Source organism: Bacillus rossius, chromosome 5 (assembly GCF_032445375.1).
Source record: "Bacillus rossius redtenbacheri isolate Brsri chromosome 5, Brsri_v3, whole genome shotgun sequence".
Taxonomy (NCBI): Eukaryota; Metazoa; Arthropoda; class Insecta; order Phasmatodea; family Bacillidae; genus Bacillus; species Bacillus rossius.
This window is the reverse complement of record NC_086333.1, coordinates 64,669,862-64,692,231: the sequence shown is the minus strand read 5'-3', so window position 1 is coordinate 64,692,231 and position 22,370 is coordinate 64,669,862. Positions and strand designations below refer to the sequence as shown.

At 36.5% G+C, this 22,370-nt stretch overlaps 1 protein-coding gene across 3 annotated transcripts in view; it reads left to right on the top strand.

Annotated features, from left to right (window-relative positions):
• Positions 1-22,370, top strand: part of LOC134531903 (juvenile hormone esterase-like) — a 66,122-nt gene that overhangs the window by 3,463 nt on the left and 40,289 nt on the right. Inside the window, exon 1 of one of the 3 annotated variants that reach the window (XM_063367933.1) lies at positions 7,289-7,702. The exons of 1 other annotated variant lie outside the window; for it this stretch is intronic. The gene's annotated coding sequence lies outside the window, so the exon portion shown is untranslated. Of the gene's footprint in view, positions 1-7,288; positions 7,703-22,370 lie in introns of those variants that run through there. One more of the 3 variants, XM_063367935.1, reaches the window with a different exon arrangement.

Here is a 22,370-nt window from a genome sequence, read left to right as displayed (position 1 = left end):
CATGATTTTGTTTTACGCCCAACACTGACAACCATACAAAATTGTTTACAAACACAGATGACAGAACAACATTGCCAGCACTTTAGGACTACTCTTGAGAACTCTCTAATTTGAGGCGTTTGTTAGCGTATTTTGTATCAAAAGTCATGCAGTATATACGAAGCTAGGATTATTGAGTAAAAGTTAAGTTTTGCTACGAAACTGTTCGAGATGCAGTGATTACATCATTTCCTAGATTCATCAAATTATTCTCATTTGACACCGTGATTCATAACATAATAATGGTATAAAGCAACTCTAAGAATTATCTCACTAATATAATAAACATAAGCGTGCTTCCAAGTGCTCGTAATTTGGAGAAAATATTTTTGAGCATCTCTTGTAAGCTTGTTACACAAAGTTGTGATGCTCATCTGTAAGACGACAAAAATACGATGGGATAATACATCACCATATTTACCTCTGAATAGGTAATTTTTGTGTTCGTCATTTGTTTAATGTTTCGAATTACTTTTTGTTTTGAAAATATAACCCACATTTATGTGACATAGTTCGCTCAAAATGTGTAAGGAAAGATCTCTGTGAAAATCATCGTAACATCCGAATGATTTAAAAAATAAAACAAATTCTTTAATGCTAATTTAGTAAGAAAAAATCACAGAGTGTTGCCCTCAAGAAAGTTAATTAATGACGTGAAACTGGTGAGCCTTATAACGCTGATGGCAACTGGATATCTTGACTGCAATGAGTTCCAAACCTGTTACGACCTGCATGCATCTTCGCAAGGACTGTGCTCACGAGTGTAGTAGTTTCGATTACATCATCACTGGTGATGTTTATTTATAGCAGGTCGATGTGACCTTTCGATAGGCTCAGTACCCTGTGTGTATATTCACATGTCTTTTTTATTGGCTGTGTTCTCCAAAAGAATCTCGTTTCGCATTTAAAAATGAAATACAGGACATTCGTGATTCTCCATAAAACAACAATGTCGCTGGGAAAAAATATATTTCTTCCAACCATGAGAGTAATAAGAACTTACAACTGGTTGCAATCCATCTTGGCAATGAATATTTTCGCGATAAATGTGGGCATTTTTTTTTATTCGCGAAAAGATTTCGTGAAAAGCTGAGATTTAAAACAGGGTAGCGTCGTCTGTGTTTCGTATCTGGTTACGATTTTTTCAGGCCTACACGCATGTTGTCAGCACACCAACTAAAGTAATTGAGCTTGGTAGCAAACGCATTCTGAATAACCGGTCAGATAAGGCAATGACTTCTCTTGCAGACGGCCGCCATTTAGAAGGAATAAACAGCTGGCAGTCTGACGAACGTTCAGATTATTTCACGAAAAAATATGCATGTCCCTAGTGATAAATCATAAATTTCCAATGTTCTCCAAGATTTACAGCATTGATTTTAAAATACTCTTTAGCGTTACTTTGCTTACGGCTAAGACCATGTTTGTATTTTTTTTTAGAGAAAATATCTAAACGCTTATTAGTCTGCGATAATGTATGTCCGCACCAGTGGTTTCTTCCTTGTGATTGGCGACCGACTTCAAGACAAGCAATTACCTTATTTGTAATGACCACCCAGGACACGCTTACTTCCACACTGAATGACTGAGGTTCGTGCACCTACAGTAAACATGTAGGCTGCTTGAAAAAAAAAATCCAACCAATCACAACACACACGGAGATACAGTGCAGTAACACTCAAATAGCCTAGAAACCTGCTCGCGAAAATACATTGGGCCCTTCGTAAGACTCTAAAGAAATATAAATAGGGGCAGGAAATTATCGTGAAATTTTCATGGTCCTAAATATAAATGAAACCAGTCTTATTATTTTTTGCGTCACGGGGGATGATTAGCCATGCTTTGACAGTAATTTTAACATCACAATAAAATTATTTTGGAAAATAGCTACAAAATATTTAATAAAAATGTTTTAAAAAAAAAAAAAAAAAAACGTGTGAGTGAGTCTATCAGTACTCGCCAGTGATGTGTAACATCTGACCTCTGTAGCGAGCAAATTAATGTGTTCTCATGTTGCAAATATGCTTATAACACGAACTCGGACACTACATTTAACATAGAATACTTTAAAATTATGCCGAGTGTTATAAATATACGCAAATTGTGTTTTAAATTACATTGCTGCATGCGAATCAAACGTAGTTACCACACCAGCCGCTGTCGACTATTGAACTATTCTGATTTGCAGAGCGAAAATTTAAAATATATAATAAAATTAATCCAATAAACGTGAAAAAAAAATATAAAAAAATAAAATTCTAAACCCCGGCTTTGGATCTGATTTTCGACATGAAATTCGATTAAAATACTACCCATATTGTTAAAATTAATTAAACAGCCAATACTATAAAGTTTACCTTTGGCTTTGTGAACTCTGGTTCGCGACATCTATCACAGATGGCACCAACGTAATTGTTACACATTTCCGTTCCTTGACTTCCGTCGCATTCACGAAATTACTCCCACCAAATGCCGTATACCAAGAGCTAAGATGTCACACGATGGTTGGTGTGTAAGGTGGTATGTTAGTTTTGGTGAAGCAGAGTGAGCTGTTAACAGCGCCTCAAACAACAAGCTACACAGGGAGCGACTTGTTTTGAGATTAATAATGTGACATTCCAAACCGATTGCTGTTGACGTAAGTTTTTTGAATACAAAGATTCTAGTTTTAATTATTATTCTACTTTTTTTTTTCAAATCCACTTATAAAAAAAATTGTGTGTCCGTCACTGCGTAAGCTGCTACTCAATGTTTATTGTAATGTGGTAGAGTAAAATACTTGCTTAATCAGACTCAGTTTTAGTATAACACAATTTAGACTGTTACATTTGTAAGTTTACGTGAAAATATTTTAGGCAACTAGTTTTTGAAGACTTTCTTCGTAAGATTACAATTATTATTTTTTGTTTTCAAATGTTAACAAAAAAAGCCGGTTATTAACATTTTTGATAAAAATTCTAATAAGGTATGTATATTTAGGTAGGTAAATATATTTGATAAATCCATGATAATTTCGCAGATTCATTTCACTCCAGGCTGGACTCGAAAGGCCGTTACATTATCAAGCCTTTTTTTAATAGAGTTCTCTTTGGTCGATAACAAGGTCACACATCCTTTGGCGGCTATGGGTGATTGGGTAACCACTTTTTCTCCTTCTTTATACCTGATTCGATGTCTTAAAGGTCGCGTGAAAGACCAGATGTAATTTTCTGCCCAACGGAATCACGAAATAATCTTGTAACTTGTAGTTGTTTGAGACCGGAAAAATTCGCGGATTAATTTGTAGATTGCTAAAATTGAAATCATTATGATTTTTTTGGTGCATCTGCTTTTCTTTCTCTGTTAATCTGGAGGACTCTGTGCCAATGAGAGACCCCTCAGCCAAAGAAGTAACGAATCACAAGTTACCCAGGTGACATGACTCACAAATTGGCAACCAGTGATCAGGTGGAGTTTGCCCAAGCATGCAGAGGATCGCAGAGTCTATCCTGGAGGACATTGAACCCACGAATTTTCCCTAGTAATCGTTAGGGGTTAGAAAAATTTCCCGTGTCCAATGACCCCCAGGATAGACTCCACGATCCTCTGCGTACTCGAGGGAAAATTCACCCGTTCATTGGCTGCTGATTTGCGAATCATGTCACCTGGGTAACTTTGGCCTGAGGGTCTCTGATTCGGCTCGGAGTTCCGTATGACTAACAGCGAACCAACGGCAGATGCAGCAAAAAAAAAAAAAAAAAAAGTATAATTATTTGAGTATCAGCATATCACGAAATGAATTCGCGATGTGTAGATACCTGCAAAATTCGCGGATTCATTTCGTGATATGCTACAATTCAAATAATTATACCTTAGCGCTGCTTCTACCACTGGTTCACTGTTAATCTGGATTAATGAGGGCTAGGGGCAGAAAATTTTCGCCAGAAAATCTGAACGCCTACTAGACTGCAACAAGGTATACCCACACCAGCGGTTTCTTCCTTTTGATTGGCGGCCGTCTGCGAGAGAAGTCGTTGCCTTGTTTGCACGAGCCACTAAGGACGAGTTTGCTTCCACACTGAATTAGTGTGATTGGTTGTTGTAACAGTCGACATGCACCTCAAAGTAACTCACCCAATCACGAAACACAGACGATGCTACAGTGTTTTAACTTCCAGCTACTCTCGGGATCTTTTCGCGAAATATTCATGGCCCTAATGAGGGCCAATTAGAGACCCTTGCTCAAAGAAGTGTCGAATCACAGACACTCAGTCGAGACGACTCACACAAGTCAGCAGCCAATGAACAGGTGGCATTTGCCCGAGTGTGTAGAGTGTAGTAGAGTCTATCTTGGAGGTCATTGAATCCGCGAATTTCGCAGGTCTCTAGCGATGTGTAGCGCGCGTGAAGTCGCTTCAAGTTGGGGACGGCAGCGCGCTCGTCTTTGCCCTGCGGCCGCGGCCAGTCGGCGGAGATCCTTATCGTGTTCGTTCGTGAGACTCCGCCACCCACCACACACACGCAGTCCCTCGCCCGCCTCCAAGGCCTTCAAGGTCGCGCCGCGCTGCGCGTGGTTCGCTGGCGCCGTTCATCCTGCCTTCCCCGCGCGTCGGGCTCGCCAATCCCCTCCTAGCACACGATGCATGCGACCCTCTCCCTGCATGGCTAAGGCTGGGTTCACAATTTAAAAAATTAAGCGAGTGCATAGCAAGCCATGCACACGACCTGTGCACACGACCTGTGCGAACTGCGAAATCGGTTCACAATTGAATTCTTACTGTTGATTTCAGCCAACGAAATTTCGCGAACTATGCGACATCTGTTAGCAGTGTTAGTAAATAAACATATTAACTTTCAAAATAACGATAATACTATTATTATCTCGAAATTTTCTTACCACAATATGGTTAATAAATATAAACATATTTCTAGTCCCGCCAAAAAAACACCCCGCTCTTCTCCCATTGGCTGTTGTGCCATGCGTACGCGACCGAAATAAAATATATTCATTTCACTCCTATGCGCACGACCTCGCTCCCATGCACACGACCGACTTTCTGCTATTGTGAATCGTTAGGTTAGGAAACATGGCGTTCATATCCTATGCACACGACATACTGTTACTGTTACTGTTATTTTTTCAATTGTGAACCCAGCCTAATCCCAGCATGACTAGGCGTATAGGCTTCGGCCTCAGACGCACCTAGGTCCCTCCCTAACCCGGACCCCTCCCAAATACACTTAGTTTTAGTTAGGTTAGGAAAAAAGAAAGAAAAAAAGGGGGTTGTCTGTAAAGTCAGTTTACGGACGATAGTTTAACGTGACAACGTCATAACAAAACATTGATGGAAAGATTGCATACTTTTATGAATAAAATTGAATCATTTTTATTGAATTATCACTATTTTGTATGGATACAGAGAAGGAGTGAAATGAAATCTACAATTTAATTGATAAATTTACTTTTATTTGCACTCATTAATTCAAATATGTTTATTACTTTAACGAAGAGATTATTTTAACTATAACCTATATACATGTTTGCTGTTTAACTTCTTCCAATCTGTGTTATTCTGTTAAGGATAGGACGATGATAGGGAAAGTAGGAAACGAATGGGAGTGTTTCAAGTTTAATGTGCCTCGAAAAAGTCAAATCGATGGTTGTTCCAATCGAGTGGAAGAGAGATAGATGCGGCGCAAGCGTACAATGAGCGTAACGGGACACAGCGTAACTGGACAATGTGTGTAACGGGACACTTTTTCGTGCGTGCAGCCGGCGTTCATCGATTTATTAGACGTCACGTCAAAAAGAAAGAAATATATCTGGACTGGCGCGCAGTCTTCTCCTCGTCACAGGATAACTGTGAGATCTGAGCGGTGACCGTAACATTATATGGCCGAGAAATGAAGATAAAGGTGTGCTTTCAAAGTGCTTTCAATAATCTTTACTGGTTGTTTTACGCCTAAACGTTACTCTGAAAACACGCGTTTTAGCCATTTTAACTCTTCTAAAAACACAGTTTGAAAACTTAATCCTAAATCAAAAGTACTTTTCGACCCTCAGTGAACTCTTAAATGCTTTTCGTAAACAGACCCCACTCGGATATCTTGAGTAAATTTGAAATCGCGTGGTTTTTCCTGAAGCTCTGCACACCGTGTGTGTGCCTAGGGTAGGCGGAGCCCTTAACAAGCCGCAAGTCTCTGAGGCCCTTTCAACAACAAACAAGCCCCGCGCTGGCCCTTTTGCATTTCAGTTTCCCTCGTTTACCTGGTTTTCTGCGTGGGATATGGATAGGGGCAGGCATTTTTTTTTCGCGAATAAATCTAAACGCCTATCAGACTGTAAAAAGGTGTACCCGCACCAGAGGTTTCTTCCTTGTGATTGGCGGCCATCTGCGAGAGGAGTTGTTGCCTTTTTTTGACCGAGCCACTCAGGACGCGTTTGCTTCCCCACTGAATTACTGTGATTGGTACAGTGCTACAGTGTTTTAACTTATAAAGTTATAACTAGTCTCAGAATCTTTTCGCGAAATATGCATGGCCCTATAGAGCATCCCTCTCTTAGATTGCAGTGTGGAAGTAAATGAGCGCATTCTCTCTCTCTCTCTAACACACGCCGATTGCCGTTAGCGCTGTCATTGTTTCTTCGTGCGTTATTGCCAAATATCAAACGAAATTAAAATTTTAATTTTCGGACCAAGAATTTTTTCATATTGTATAGCATCGAAATACGCATCAGTCAATGCTTATTTTGAATACTTAACAATATTTTAAGTGTCCGAAAAAATTAAAAAACATAACTTATTCACTGCGAACTGTTTTGAAGTATTCCGAGATGTTTCACATCAAAAAAAAAACAACCTACATGTGTATTTAATTCAGATTTTTTTATTAATAAATTAATGCCTTAGGACGCCACCGAACAAATGTTAAGACAAAAACTATACTGGTTTCACTTAAATAATTTTTTTAATATATTGAAATGCATTTTCTCACAAACTGACACATCAAAATGTTGACCAGCGGAAAACTTTTTTTCTATTAAAGATAAATGGGGGACGAAAGCGTGAAAAATGTTCACAATGAATTGAATTAGTTTATAAAAGCAACTCCATCTCAATTGCTTCTACAGTTTCCGTGGAAATAGCTGTTAAATATATGTCTTATCAGTACAAGAGCGCGCTGCAATAGAGGTTTCTCTCACAAGCTGCCGTCGTAAGAGGAAACTGGGTCGTGTGTTTAGAAAAGTGGGGTTCTGTCCTGCAAGCAATTTCAAATACATGGCTTCCTTAGTCAACCATGTATTTCCTTAGACACGCATTTCTGAAAACCAGCCTGCCAGTTAGTATCGCGTCTCGCGACGAAGCAACGCGTTGTGTCCGGTGACTCGTTACAGTTATAATTTTGACAAACAAATTATATATTAACATACGTGATTTTATTTTCTACATTTATTTTTATTACGCACATATAAAATATGGAAGTTAGAACACCGAAAAGAAATTATATCGGTAGGCTACGCGGGAGGGAGCGCAAGATTGTGTTGAATGTATTTGAGTATTTTTCAAAAAATATGAGTGTGTGCAATGCAATTAAGGAAGCTTACCATTCTTCTGGTCAGCTCTGTGCTACTCTTATGGAAGGGGTATCAACATTGGTCAGCGGTAGCGATAGTGATTAAAAGGTATGCGATGTTATTAATTTCTTAATCAAGTTAACGTTACATTTATCGTATAAATTTCTATGAATGAAATGTGTGTGAACAGATTCTTTTTGTAAGTTAAAGTTAAAAAAAATTCCTTATCGGCACAGCCTAAAGGCGCAGGAAGATTTTGATGATTATATTTCTTTAAATTAGAACAAAAAGGGATTTTTATATCCTTAAACCCATATTTATTTCTTCCCCTTGCAGTAATGGTTGTTAAAAAATATATTTTAATCGAATCTTGAACATAATGTGTAAAATGTATCAAATAAACACGAAGGAATTTAATAGCGATGATGGTACAAAAGTTTGAATTATTTTTCTATCCTTCTCAACAGAAAGCATCTTATCAAACATTGTTTTTGACAAAGTTATGGGAAATAATTATGATATTTACAATCAATTTAAACAGATTTGATAAGGTGTCTACTAAGGCAGTTACGTTTTTTGTCCGGTGAAAATATTTTTCGAACCCATGCAGTTATGGCTGGTCGTATCAAAAATTGATTTAGAAAACATTTTTTGGCATTAGGTACTCCGAGTTATCATACGTTAAAACAGATGCGATATTATTCATATTATGGGAGTTGTTGCAATTTTTCTGTTTTTCAAAAAAGCTTCCCCATTTCTACCCAATTGTTCGGATTTTTCCCATAACTACTCGACCGAGAATTTCCATTACCGTATTTTATTTATCATTTTGGACATGACTTGTCCAAAAATATGGCATTTATCGGGCCCATGAAAATGTGATTATATATATATATATATGGGATTTTTAGAACATAAAAGAAAACTATAAGAAATTTTCATCTACAATAGGTAGTTTTTATTTGAAATTTACATAAAAGTGGCATTATTACAAATTTATATGTGTAATAGTATAAAATATTATAAATTACAATATGATTTCTTAAAATGCTTCTTGTTCGATCCGAATTACAAAGACACACATCTCCTGAAATTCGTAATGTGTTAGAGATTTGGCAACAGCGCGCGCCATAAGCCGTGTACTGCAATCTAAGACGTTATTGAGAAAAAAATGTTTTTAGCATGTAATTATTGTGCTGGTTTAAATTGAGCTTTTACGACTTCTTTCTATGAAAACTTACAAAAAAAAATTATTGTCTCTCGTAATGACGAGACTTCAAAGAAATTTGATCATTAGCATTTATAAAACCAACTCGAGTATCATATTGGGAATGAATGTTATAATTTATTAACACAAATTAGCAAAACTTCCACCAAAAATTAAAATTCGAGCTTTGTTTGAAAAAAAAAAAAAAATGGTTTTAAATAATTTATCTTTCGAATTTTTTTTCCGGGGGAAGGCTATCCCAAACCTTCCCCCCCCCCCCCCCATAAGGCCCCTCACCAAAATGTTTGTAGTCTCGCCGAAACCTTCGGCCGCTACTGACAGTAAAGGCTCCCCGCACATGAACGGTCCGAACTGTCAGTTCGAACTGAACAGTCGGAACTTCAAGATCGGTGGGCTGATCAGTCGGAACGTATGGACTGACGAACTGATGGCTTCCCATCACAAGTCACTGTGGGCTGCGGGAACAGCGTCCCACCAGTCCGGACTGTTCAGCACAAACAACCAGTCCACCAGCTGAATTTCGTGGCGGACATCTCTGTTCATACTCCTCGGTTGCTTTGCTCTGTTATTTTCCCTTCATTTTTTTTCCCCAACCAAAAGTTCAACTGTAACATTCAAAATTTATTCCAAATTCTAAAAATTAAACGACAGGCCTACATCTGACAGTTACAGAAACCACAAGACCCGGTCTTTTATGGAGTCCAGGACACAGAAGTGGAGACGGATCATGGAAACGGAGTACCTAAAATGGCACGCATGGGTACAGGGAGCCGTACTGCAATGCTCAGCTTCTCCGTTTACGTTACTCCGTGCGACCAATAGAAGCGAGTTTTGATATAAAAATAAGATATAAAAAGAAAATTATTTGGAAGCAAACGGCCTGAAAAGTGGTTATATCTCCCCCACTGGGTCAAACGAAATGAAATTCTGCGTACGCTTCCGGAAGCGAGTGTTTTTTTTTTTTTTTTTTTTTTTTGGCCGCAGTGGCAGCCATATGTTAATTTACGTTTCAAATACCTACGTTAAAAATTGTTTCAAGTACAAGAATATTAGGTGTTCTAACTTTACTTTGCGGTTTAGTTTTATTACACGTGTAAACCATGACAGTGTTTTATTTTAGTACCAAACTCAAAATATTTTTTTTTCAAATAAATAAAGAAATAAATGATTTATAACTGTGAAATTCAATATCTCATTACGTCATTAGTTACGCTCCAGTGGGCCGCGGAAGCAAATCAGACGGATAGTGAAACCTATTATCTCTTGCCGGTCCGTGATCCGTTTCGGTTTTTACATTTCCGTGTCATTGTGGAACGGGAATTAAGATCACCAACACAACGCTTTGTGGGGCACCAGCGAAAAATATTTGTCATTCTTCTTCGTATCTTTTACAACATCCATGGTATTTTCTGTGTTTTTAGACACGAACTTGTTGTTAAGTTATGCTTCCCGATATGTTATCCTCGAATTGGTAGGTGTATAAAGTTAAAATAAAGAAAAAACGACATTTTTCACTTTGAAAGTATTAATTGTATTCATTTTGTCTTAGACAAACTAGTGAAAATACAAAAGGTATTTACTGAAGTATTTCATGACGTCCATGGAAACACATAATAGCACAAAATTTACATCGGCCTTTATATTATGATTTTGAGTTTTTTTGCCCGCTTAGAAATAAAACATTTATTGCTGAAGTAGGACTAATACTTAATATTTTATCAATTCGTTTCCCTTTCTGAAATAAATCCCACAACTTACAGTAATACTCGTCAGCTAGAGTTCTAGCTGGTGGGAAGATACCCTACCCATCCTTGCTAAGAAACTAAACGTAATAAGCTTAGCTGTTTCATCATAGCCCTGCTTTACATGCAGATGGTGAGTTATCGCAAGGGACGGGAAGATTTCGCGTTTTCAATGACCTCTAGGGAAGAATCCACAGTGGACTGTTTGTTTACTCATGAAATGAATCCACAAAATGTTTTTTACGGCCTCTGGTTATCTCTAAAGCCACAATTATGTCACACATTCATTTCTCTCCAGGATGAACTCAAACTGCCTAGCCTAATTATAATGCCCGATAAACGACCCTGACTATGTGGAGACCCCGATATCTACATTGGATAAGGTTGAATTTGGCCGGACAAAATTCAGCTGCAGTCGATAACCTAATACGACTCATGGTCTAAAGTGCTTCTTCCTAAGGTTGGTATACGTCTTTGAAGTTGGGACTTAACAATATTTTTATTGTAAATAATAGAGAAAATATTTGAGAATATATCTGAATTATGTTAAATTCAATAAAGTTATACAACAACCTCGAATTTCTTCCCTGTAGCATAATTATTCCATTTAAAAAATTGAGGATTACACACGTTTCAAAACTATGTGAAAATTAAAAGAGTGACTGCCAATTAATTCAACAAAATAATTATGTTACAGTGACATTTTTTTGCGGTGTTTGTAGAAAATCAGTCAGTTATACATAATTCAGACGCTCATTGTTCAATCCAAAAAAAAAAATTCTATATTATTTACAAAAAAAATTGGTTTAGCTCCAATTTCAAAGTACAAATGTAGTTACGGTAGGTGTTAGTTTTGAACGTTTTTTTTTTTACATTTTTTTAAACGTTTCGAACCTATAAACAAAGTCCTAATATAAATATTCTAATTCCATTCTGCCCACTTCGTTAAGTACCCCGCCTAACCGGGAAAACAAAAGGTGCACAGAGCTTCAGATAAAAAAAAATCACGCTATTTAAAAACTGCTCAAGATATCCGAATGGGGTCTGTTTACAAAAAAAAATCTAAGGTTACGTAAAGGCCGATGAAGAGTTTTATTTCCGGATTTCGTTTTTAAACTGTATTTTTGAAGATTACTAAAAATCGCGTGTTTTTTTTTTTTTAAATAATTTCTAGCCATGAAACATCCGGTAGGCATTTTAATTACACCTTTATCTTCATTTCTCCGCCATATAATGCCATGGTTACCCTATGCACGACCAGAAGACTGCGCGTCAGTACAAAGTTTTGCTCTTAGAGGCGATAACGCCCTAGAAGCACCAAAGAGCTTCGCACTTATCATCCCACCTTACCAACACAAAAAGATTTCGTGGAATTCTTTGACCTGTATTAAATTGTTTTTATTATTTTATTTTAAGAAGACTAAAGCCACGTCGAAAGTAAGATCATTAGAGACGGAAAAATAAAGCAACTGCCTAGGTCTGGGGTAGTAGCTTCCAATCCTCCATCGGACATGGGCATATTTTGTACGAAGTTGGCTTGGCTTCTTGGAGGATTTTTTTTTTCGCCACGTCCAGTAGCAAGAAATTATTTCCATATTTCCATCGACGTTACGGTAACTTTCAATGTAACAGACACCTACTTAAGGTTGTATGTCCCGATCCATTACATTAATTTACATTCTTCATAGTTAAACTGGCTGAATTTTTTTAATAGCTGAACTTTCACAAAATAAAAAAAAATTATCGCATACGTTCTGCGTAATTACTTGTTAAAGTTGTATTTTTTATGTTTTCATGAAGTATTGATAAGAAGGATGAAATTGATTTAAAACTGGAACTTTCTAGGTTTAACGTCAATGTTACTAGCTACTACGTGAGAATTGTAATGTTTTTAAAAGGCTAATTAAAATTATTTTTTTAAAAAAGAATTAAAACGATATGACAGTAGCCACGAAAATTGCCTTTGAAAAGAAAAAAAAATTAATTTATTTATTCCATTTGGTTCTCATTATCCAAATTGCACAAAAAGTTAAAAAGCCAAAAAGTATTCAAAAAAGTATGCTCTATAATATATATTTAATTTTGTTTCAGTTCGGCTACTCAAAAAGTCTACAAGTTTAACCATGTTAAACGTAAATATAAAATAATGACCTGTAACGGGACATACGAACCCCTAAAGCTGCCCTGAAGATGGTGACTGCATTTTCGACCGAAACGTAGGAGACCTTCCCCCCCCCCCCCCCCGAAAGTTGAGCCAACTCAGACAATGGCCGTGTTAAGCCTGTTATCAAGAATAATATTTTGTATTTGTTATTTCGTGATCCACCTCTCACAAAGTCTTGTCTGTCACGAAGTCAGAATGTTAACATCTCGACAACTTCAACTGAATTAGAATAGTCACGTGACTTGTCAGGGTTTTCAGCATCAGGGGAATCAAGAAACACCTGAAATGTCGGATTTATAAAAACAAATTCAGTTTATATTAAAAGAACTATAGGTATGTTGTTTCAGAGACTTGAAATAATAATAAAAAAAGACAAAGGATAGTCCAGTAACTGTGTCATGGGCCATGGCATATTGGAATTCGGGTTCTATTTACGTTTCAATGCTAGTGTTCCAAGTATTTTTGAGCAAAGTTAACTTTTATTATTCCATGGCTGTGAAACTAAATTACGTCTCTTGCAATGTCTCTGAGTTCAATGTAAGAAACATCACAGTTCATAGTTTCCAGGACTTTGTTACCGTGCAAACTGTTTTGTTACGACGTTGAAGATTTTGTAACCACGCGGTGACTATGGCAGTGTTAATAAGTTGCGCAAAAAAAATTAATACTGTTTTTTTTCTGTGGAAATAATACATGTTTTGGTGAGTGAAAAATTACAAACGACCCAGAGAAGTCAGGAAAATGTCAAGAAATCATACTTGTAGGTTTTTCTGGTCATTCTGTCTCTTTAGAAGTACAACGGCCATGAGGTAAATTAAAATGTCAGTATCTTAAATTATTGGTTCTTATTTCGAAATTTTGCACATGATTTTAAATAAATATTTTATTAAAAATATTTAATTGTTTACAGAAGCTATTTTCCCCTGATAAAAAAGTATCTTTTTATGTTTTTATTAACTTAAAAGCAAATTCTTATGTCAATCCTAATATGTACTGACAAAATTAAGTCATTTGTTATATAGTTCTTGACTAACCGTTCATATGTAGTCTTCGTCTTAAAAATATTTTTATTTATTGTATGCATTAAATCAATAAAAACTAGGTTTTCTGGAAACTTGATTTTTTCGGGGTTTTGTGAAAACCTAATTTTTATTTTCTGAATGAATAATATACTTAAAAAAAATTGGTTGTCTGTAAAGTCGGTTTACGGACTATAGTTTAACGTGACAACGTCATAACAAAACATTGATGAAATGATTGCATACTTTTATGAATAAAATTGAATCATTTTTATTGAATTATCACTAATTTGTATGGATACAAAGAAGGAGTGAAATGAAATATACAATTTAATTGATAAATTTACTTTTATTTGCACTCATTAATTCAAATATGTTTATTACTTTAACGAAGAGATAATTTTAACTATAAATTTTATACATGTTAGCTATTTAACTTCTTCCAATCTGTGTTATTCTGTTAAGGATAGGACGATGATAGGAAAAGTAGGAAACGAATGGGAGTGTTTCAAGTTTAATGTGCCTCGAAAAAGTCAAATCGATGGTTGTTTCAATCGAGTGGAAGAGAGATAGATGCGGCGCAAGCGTACAATGAGCGTAACGGGACAATGAGCGTAGCGGGACAATTTTTCGTGCGTGTAGCCGGCGTTCATCGATTTATTAGACGTTGTCACGTCAAAATAAATGGATAGTTGTAAGAACTGTTAATCAATAACTTTACACAACATGGTTTCGTGCTTTCAGTGCTTGCTAGGATATACATCAATATAAAATAAAATTAATAAAGAAATGTTTGGAAAGAAAAAAAAAACATTTTTTTAAAAACTATTAAATGCGGTTACATTATAAAAATATTTTTAATAATGAGCAAAAACACGTAATTTTACAAGCGAAATTATTTAGGATACTATCCGTTAAGGAAGAGAGTGTAATTGGTTGATGGTTTGAGGTTAAGGGCATAACGATTATCGTCGAGCGAGACTATAGCTGCAGAGGCGAACTGACCTACTACACGAGATTTCGCCCCACCCCCCCCCCCCGGGTCCTTTCTTAATGGGCCAAGGACACGAACGAGCCGAAGTAAGTCCTCGACGGCTAAATATAGGTTGCTACAACAGCGGCATCCTTGGGGCACTGAACCGAATACACTTCGATCCAGTTTTTGGTGAGGGGGGAAGAGGGGGATGTTAGAGGGAGAAAGATTGTAAACAACTTACCTTTCCTCTACCCTTACCGTCTTCAAAGTAACGAGATACTCCACTCGAAAGACCGCTGACAGCTATAATCGGTCTCACGCTTAGATTGTAGTACAGAGCGAATGGCACCCACAGCTTGTTAACAATAAAATTATTATTCATCGTATACTATCGATAATTATAAGTTTTAATAAATTATAAATTTTATAGTTTTTTAGATTTTTATGACCATAAAGTAGTGCAATTTTTTTATAGTTATTACAATTGTATAGGTATACTATGAAAGAAAAAAAAATTAATACCAAATACCAATTATTATTTTACAGGAGAAACTATTTGTAACAGTTGATCACTATTAAAAACAAGGCATTCCATTAATTAATTTCTATGGTCGATCAGAGCTCAAATTTTTAGTATTGAAAGATATTTGTAATATTGATGACACAAATGGTTGAAACCAAGATGGCGTCTTTTTAATAAACTTTCTTACCAAAGTTAATTGAATACTATCAGATTATGCTCTTGATGAAATACAATAAAAAAAAACTGTATTCGACAAAATCTCACGCCAAATTATACTATTAAAAATAATTTCTTTATTGCATTTTTTTAAATTATAAATTTATTTCTACAACTTTTGTGCTCTTTGTATATACCTGGCAATGGATCACGCTGAAACTAGGACAGTGCATTGGAAAGAGAGATTAAATGGCCATTGAAATGCACACTGCAATCTAAGGATGAGACTCGCTATAGACTTCGACCTTGCAACGCAAGCCCTCTCTGTCGCTTCGCGTGCAACAATGTTCCCCGCCGCGAAAACGCGGCCAACCAAGGAAGTAAAAAAGAAAGGGAGTGGGCGCGTGCAGAATTTATGTTAATAATTGAAGTCAAAATGAGAACGATCCGCACTCTTCATGCCCATTTGGATAACAAGGCTTTTTTTTTTTTTTGTTTTTGTTGTAATGAAGTTAGTTTAACCCTACTTCTTTGCTATCAGGGGCGGACAGAGGAATTTCGTTTTGGAAAAGGGGGAAGGGTGGAAGGAAAAGAATTTGAAAAAAAAAAAAAAAAAATGGCGTGTGTGTACATACGTAAGCGCGTTAGACGTTATACGTCTTTTTGATTTAAGACATCGAACTAATGAAAAAAATTTTGTGACAAAATTTGATTAAATAAATAATCAGTATTAAATATTAATGTAGAAATCTATAAAAAATTAATTCTTTAATTTAGTAAAATAATCGAGATACATTTTAATCAATAATAAAAATCAATTAGTATGCCGAGCGTTTATTTTGATTTATTAATTTTCATAAACTATTTAATAATGTAATAATTAACATTTTTAATGCAAAAATTATACTTACGGTAATATAACCTAAGTGATATAAATACACTTGGAATAAATATATGAACACAATTTCTATATCTAATATTCACAATAAATAAACGTTTTCAAATTATATGGGCCAGTATTCATTATCAATCACTAAATATTTAAACGGGACTCATACGTAGTTCCGCACCCGTTGCTAGATGTCGCTACCAGAGCAGCTACGTCGAGTATCGAATCATTCGATTTGCAGAGCCAAATGTTAAACTATATAATGAAACGTCTTTGATAAAAACTAAATACTTGAAAAAATACTAAACCTCAGCTTGGACCTGATTTTAACAAGGAATTTTACTAAAATACCATCCAAATTTTTAAAATTCATTAAAAAGTTAATACTATATAGTTTTCGCAGACGTGTGTGTGTGTCTCATATAAAATTTTATCTGAAATGACTTTTTTATCTTTCTTCTTTTCGCAGAACAAATATGGAAGAAATACAAAACATGTCTGTGATTGTATGGCTAACAAGCAGTAGCAACACGTCTTCTTCAGAAAGTGAATCTCATGCTTCGTTATACGACAGAAAGTAGAACAAAACAAGAAGTGGGCAAACGTACTTCACCTTTGCAGTTTTTGACGTGACAACGTCTAATAAATCGATGAACGCTGGATGCATGCACGAAAAAGTGTCCCGTTACGCACATTGTCCCACTACGATGTGTCCCGTTACGCTCATTTTATGCTTGCGCCGCATCACTCTTCCACTCGATTGGAACAACCATCGATTTGACTTTTCAATCATGTTTTCGTCGTTTGAATTATTAATATTATGTAATTTAACGATCGTCCACCAATTTTCAGCACAATCGGTACGGTTATTTAAAAGTAATGTTGAATTTTCAAATACGTTTTTGTACGAACAATGGTGTTTTACAGTTACACATAATAATTCAAATTACACCCGGGATCTTTTGCACAATGTTTTAAAAAAAATTCTAACACATTATAAATAAGTTTTGTGTATTTGGAATGCGTATTTGTTTTAAAATCGTATTATAAAAATGAAATAATATTATTCCCGTACGGTGCTGCCATCTACGGTGACGGACGCGAACCGAACGAATCGCGCTATCTATCCTCTGTTTATAACGTGAAGTGAAAAGTTAATGTGGTTTTCATTCTTATTACAAGAATTTCGGCAATAAAGGTTAATTATTCTTGCATTTTAAAAATCTGATGACTAGTATAATTTCAAGTATTTATTCTTTTATTATTAAAAAAGTAGCATCTGTCGGCGAGTGCACTAATAATAGGTTATATTAGATATTTGATTACATATTAGATATTTGATTATAGTTTATTTACATGAAAACATGTTCATAATTATATTTAAACGAAAAGTTAATGTGGTTTTCATTGCTTATTACAACAACAATTTCGTCAATAAAGGTTAATTATTCTTGCATTTTAAAATTCTGATTACTAGTATAATTTCAAGCATTTATTCTTTTATTATTAAAAAAAAGTAGCATCTGTCGGTCAGTGTAGTAATAATAGGTTATGTTACAATTGACTAAAAAATTATGGTGATTCATATAATTGATGATAGATATTTGATGACAGTTTATTTGTATGAAAACTTGTTCATAATTATATTTAAACTTTTTAGCTATACGCCAGTTTTTAAAATTAATTACAATTAATCTACATGTGAACTGTTTCGTCGACTGTTTATAAAGTGAAGTGAAAAGTTAATGCGGTTTTCATTGCTTATTACAACAACAATTTCGGCAATAAAGGTTAATTATTCTTGCATTTTAAAAACTGATTACTAGTATAATTTCAAGTATTTATTCTTTTATTATTAAAATAAAAATGATTCAATTTTATTCATAAAAGTATGCAATCATTTCATCAATGTTTTGTTATGACGTTGTCACGTTAAACTATCGTCCGTAAACCGACTTTACAGACAACCAATTTTTTTGCATGTCTTCTCAAACTGTCACTACGCGTGAACCATAGGTGGCACTTGTCACAGTGAAACGTCATACGAGAAGGATTCTTCGTACACTTACTTGAACTCGATTCCCTGAGACTGTACTTGTAAAAATAAACATATCAGCTAAAAAAAAAAAAAATACACTAAACAAATTCACTTATACCTGGGAATATATTACTCTCAACCAATGGAACGTACAGCAGAATTCTTGGATTCCGCCATGTTGGATCCGCCATCTTGTTTATGTCTTCTATAGTGTAATTATCTTGCGCATCATGATAAAATAAATAATAGTAGTCTAGCAAAGTAAAATGCGAACGACATATCACAGTAGCTGCAAGGATGTCTATATGATGACAGCGAACCTTTGAGGGCCGACCCAGATGTTGATCTTGCTGCCAGTTCACTAATGCTTGGTGTATTCTTAAGTACATATATACATCCGCTTTTGAGGTGATATCTTCACTCTCTGGCACCCAGCACTGCCTTTGCATGCCTTCAAGTGTCTTTTTTGTACTTATCATTAGAGACCTGTATTTCAAATCCCTAAAGGATAGACTCCATGATCCTCTATGCACTCGTGACAATTACATCTGCTGATTGGTTACCAACTCGTAACACCTGTTGACTGGAATGATCGTGATTCGCTAATTCTTCTGTTAAAGATTTTTCATTGGCCCAGAGTCCTTCAGATCAACTGTGGCCCAATCACTGAAGCAAAATAATGTCAAAAGTATTTGGACTCTATCCTATCGCGAAATGAATCCGCGAATTTTACAGGTCTCTACTTATTCCTAGAAAACATCTTGTGGCATTTCTCACATCTAAATTTCCTGCAAAATCAATTCTTCGTACATTCTCTCATCTCATGTCGTCGAGCATTCGGTTGCTCGAGAATTTCTTTCCACATTAACGCCATCGATGGTCGGAAAGAATCGGCAAGCTTCATGTGGTCATTATGGATGATAGTGGTACAACAACCATCGAAGCCACCTTCACAGACGAAATGTCATTCATCAAAGTCCACTCGAGTGGCTTAACTGCACCCGTTAAAGACTCCTCTATCTAGCGTTTTCCGTGACGATCGTACATCTTCCACTGGAATATCCGTGATCTTTGTCGAAGTCACTACCACCGAGATATACGCGAAGTTGAGCACAATATAAAAAAACTGGAATCTGGCAAGACAAGAAGACTGCGATGATGCCCTGAGACTAAAAATGTGGAAACTATGTGATAAAATGATTGGAAATGACCGATGACTGATAGCTAAGATGATGACGATAGTGATTTCGAAACTGGCGATAAAACAGAAGACTGTATACATTTAAAAAAAGGTTAATAATAAACACGTGAAGGAAGATTACAGCAGTAAGAAGATATTTATTACACAACATGGGAAGATGCTAACATATTGATCGACAGGTTAAAACCACTACTTGCTCCTTTGTAAAAAATAATGTGAGATTTTTAAAGTTATTTTTTTATATATTTGTCCATTGTTTCAATTTTTAAAATGTTTATATATGTCTAAACACTGAACGTAGATTAAAGTGACTAGCTGTACTCACACACAAGCTTGCCTTTGTGAGTGCTAAATTTGGCTGTTTAATTGAGTGATTTGTTGTCAAAGTTGTAAAAAAAAAGAAGCGGTTACAAGACATGGACGTAATCGGTGGGAGCCAGTGCCGTAACCAGGATTTTGTGAAGGAGAGGTCCAGTATAACCAATAAAACGTTTTTTTAAAGTATTTTTTCTTTATACTTCGAGTTTAAAAAAAACAAAAGTCATGCTAAAATCTCAGGGAGCAGTAGACTTTTAGAAGTCCAAAGTTAACGTATAAAAATTTAATTAATAAATTGGCTTGAGAAAAAAAATATTTTTTTAAAATTAAATTTTTTAAATATCCTTTTCTTAAGTCAATTGTTAGAGTTTTCGTTGAAAGAAGTAATAAATACACACACACATACACACACATATATATGCTGTATTTAACACACGAAACACACATCTAAATTTTGTATGAAAGACATGTTTACAACTAAAACGTGTGTAAACCGACATTAGGTATAGACTACGTGGAAGTACTATCCCTGATGCTTATGAGTACGAGGACTATGTGTTGGACTAGATGCGAGAAGAATTACAGTTATTGTAGCCCACTATAAGGTTTACAATAATTAGGGACTGGAAAAATTCGCGGTTTCAATGACCTCTATGTTAGACTCCACGACCCTATATGTACCCGGAAAAATCACATCTGCTCATTGGCTACTGACACGTGAGAACTGTCAACTGGAAGGCTTATGTGATTTGAAACTTCTTTCGTCAAGGGTTATTCATTGGCTCAGAGTCCTGCAGGCAAAATGTGGTCCAATATCGAAGCAGCAGAAAGTTAAACGCACTTGGATTCTAGACTATCCAGAAATTAAACCGCGAAATTTTCCCGGTCTCTAGCGATAAACCTTCAAAATAAAGCTACCTGGAGCCTTGCGTAATTTTCTTATACTGTCCTCGATAGTATTGTTTGTTTCATTGGAATCCTTGAAGGGAGGGAGGGTGTGTCCGGACCTCCTCCTCCCCCCCCCCCCCCCCCCGTGTCCTCGCGGTAGCACAGCGACACGTGCCGCCGGCCGGAGGAGAGACCTCGCCGTCGGCGCAGTCGACGAGGCCCGGCCTTCCTCGGCGCGTGACGACACCACCCGGGTGCCCGCGGGCGAGACCTTCCACGTGCTGCTCCGTCCGGCCAGGGTGGTGCCGGGGAGGAGGGGGGGGGGGGAGGGGAGTGTCTATAAATAGCAGTCCACGTGCGGGCGGGGACCTGGCGAAAAATTTTCCCTCAAGGTCACCCGCTGGAGGCTAGCCTCCTCTTCCTCCTCCCTTCCACCATCGGTCCCAGACACCCCCCGCGGGGAGCTGGCACCTTAGCGGCTCCTCCAGATGTCTTTCATTATCTCCTCTCTCTCTTCCTCCACGCTGCTCGGACGACGGCGAAACAGTCGGCGTGACCTTGGGCTGGCGAAATTGCGACAGACGGCGAATGGTACGGCGAGACGCGCGAACTCCCACGTATCTTGTGTGTTCCCAAGTTATGACAGCAAACCCAATAAATTACTGTGGAATCCTATATAAAGATTTTTTTTTTAAATCTCTAACAAAAAAAAGATATAAATGGAGTTGCAGCGTAAATGTTTTTATCTCACAAAAACACGCTGTAGAGCGTACAAGAGTTTACTTTCGGGGATAAAATAAAATATTTTGTTGTACTCATGTAAGTATAAAAGGAAATATTCTTAGTTAAAAGCACCAATTTTTTTACAGTGCACTTAGTACAAAGGCTGTTATTTATACAGCTAAATCTCTCATACACATCTTCTATGGTTAAAGACCGGAAAAATTCGCGCATTCATTTCACGATAGGCTAGAATCCAAAAAGTTTGCATTTTTGCTGCTTCCGTGATTGGGCTACAGTATATCTGAAGGACTCTGGGCCAATGAAAAAATGTAAACAAAGGAAGTAGCGAATCACGAGCATCCCAGTTAACAGGTTCTACGAGTCAGTAACCAATGAGCAGATGCAATTCGCCCGAGTGCATAGAGGATCATGGAGTCCATCCTATGTCATTGAAATCGCGAATTTTTTCGGTCTCTATCTATAGTCTCTCTTTTTGTTATGTTTCTTTTTACAAAAAAAATATTAAAAATAAAACATGGCGTATAAAGCACAGCCATAAGTCCAATGTTTGTGCAATTTTGTTTTGTAGAGAGGTAATTTAATAATTATACGCCACAGAGTGACATAGGCTACTTTTTTTATCCCGAAAAAATTCACGGTTCCTGTGGGATAGAATTAGAGCGTTATCCTGTAGTTACCATTCCTTGCCAAAATGGCTGAACCAAGAGCAACACAAACCGCGAGTGTTTCTCTATGTCCGGCACACGGTCATATAGTAAGTACTGGAAACTACTTATACTTCTTCTTGGCGAGACCCGTCCACTTAGTGGAGCTCGCGTCGGCTAGCGAGATACAGGTGCCAATAAGAGTTTAGTATTTATTTTCCTCAATAGATGGCGTTGCCTTGAATT